Source organism: Olea europaea, unplaced genomic scaffold, assembly GCF_002742605.1.
Source record: "Olea europaea var. sylvestris unplaced genomic scaffold, O_europaea_v1 scaffold905, whole genome shotgun sequence".
In the NCBI taxonomy this organism is placed as follows: Eukaryota; Viridiplantae; Streptophyta; class Magnoliopsida; order Lamiales; family Oleaceae; genus Olea; species Olea europaea.
In genome coordinates, this window is record NW_019267524.1 from 24,011 (window position 1) to 25,973 (window position 1,963).

A 1,963-nucleotide genomic window follows, 5' to 3' on the forward strand; every position below is an offset into this window, starting at 1 on the left:
AGAAAGAACATCGAATACAGACTAGTTAGCTAGGTCAATAAATCTTGAAGTTGAAGGAAAAACATTAGAAGTTAATTTGTTTCAGATAGATATGAAAGATTATGATGTGATTTTTGGCATGGGTTGGTTGGGATGTAATTATGCAACCAGTTGTTGTATAGAAAGGGAAGTATTTTTTCAAAAGTCAGGAGAAGAGCAATTTTTTTCCTCGAAATAAAACCCCATCTTTAACTAATATCGGCCTTGCAAGTTGAGAAAATGTTGAGAAAAGAAACATATTAAAGATTTCTAGTTAACATCTTAGAAGAAAAATTGGTTCCGATAAAAGTTGAGGACGTACTAGTGGTACAAGAACTTATAGATGTTTCTTCAGAAAATTTACATAGTACTCCACTAGATAGACAAGTGGAGATCATAATAGATCTAGTTCCCAGAGTGGTACCAGTATCTAAAACTCCATATAGAATGGCTTCAAAGGAACTTCAGGAGTTATAAATTTAATTACAAGAATTGTTAGATAGTGGATTTATTCGACCAATTGTATCTCCATGGGGCGCACCAGTGTTGTTTATAAAAATGAAAGTATGAGAATGTATATCAACTATCGGGAAATGAACCATTTGACTATCAAGAATAGTTATCCTCTACCAAGAATCGAGGATTTGTTTGATCAATTAAAAGGGGCTAAGGTATTTTACAAGAACTACTTATGATCTAGATATCATAAATTGAAGGTTAAAGCTAGTGATATACCCAAGATAGTTTTCAGAACTCGTTATGGATATTCGAGTTTATAGTTATGCTGTTCAGATTGACAATTGCTCCAGTAATATTTATGGATTTAATGAATCGTGTATTTCATTAGTATTTGGATCAATTTGTCATGGTCATCATTGATGACATTTAGATATATTCCAAGAGTAAAGATCAGCATAAGAAACATCTTAGATCAACGTTAGAAAATTGTGTAAGGAAAAATTATATGCCAAATTTAAAAGTACGAATTTTGGCTTGAGCAAGTAGGTTTCCTCGGTCATATAGTTACTGCTCAAAGAATTGCACTAGATCCAGTAAAAATGAAATTGGTTACAAATTGGAATACACCGACTAACAAATTGGAAGTGTGGCATTTACACGGATCATAAGAGTCTTAAATATTTCTTCACATAGAAGGAATTGAATAAGAGACAGAAACGATGGTTGGAACTATTAAATGATTATTATTACACTATTCATTACCATCTGGGTAAGATTAATGTTGCTGATGCTCTAAATAGAAAGTCGATGGGACAGTTGACATCATTTCCTACAATTTAGATTTAGGTGATCAAAGATTTGTAAAATTTGTGAAATGAAGTGGTGACCATACCTAAGCAAGTCATCGTTCATTTAGCAACTTTGGTGGTTCGACTTGCCTTCAGAGATCGGATAATAGAAACACAAGATAAATATTCATTATTGCAGAAGATTAAGAACAAGATTGGTACTGATAAGAGAAAGAATTTTGAAAATAGCTTCGGATTAGGCACTAATGTTTAAAGGAAGAATTTGCCTGCCTAAGGATGAAGTTTTAAAGAAAGAGATATTGGAAGATGTTCATTTTACCCCATACACTGCACATCCTGTTGGTATAAATATTACCTAGACCTTTGCGATACATTTTCATGGAGGAATATGAAAAGAAATATGGGCTTACTTGTGGCAAAAAGTATAGTTTTCAACAAGTTGAAGCCGAACATCAAAGACCAACATTTTTGTTAATCCATTGGACATACTTGAATAGAAGTGGGAGAATATTGCAATGGACATTGTGATAGGATTTTCGATGTCAGCAAAAGGACATAATGCTAGATAGGTAATAGTGGATGGCCTAACAAAGCCAACTCATTTTCTTCTGGTGAAAATGATATTTAGTCTAGATCAAATGGCACAATTGTATGTTAGAGAGATTATAAGATTGCAT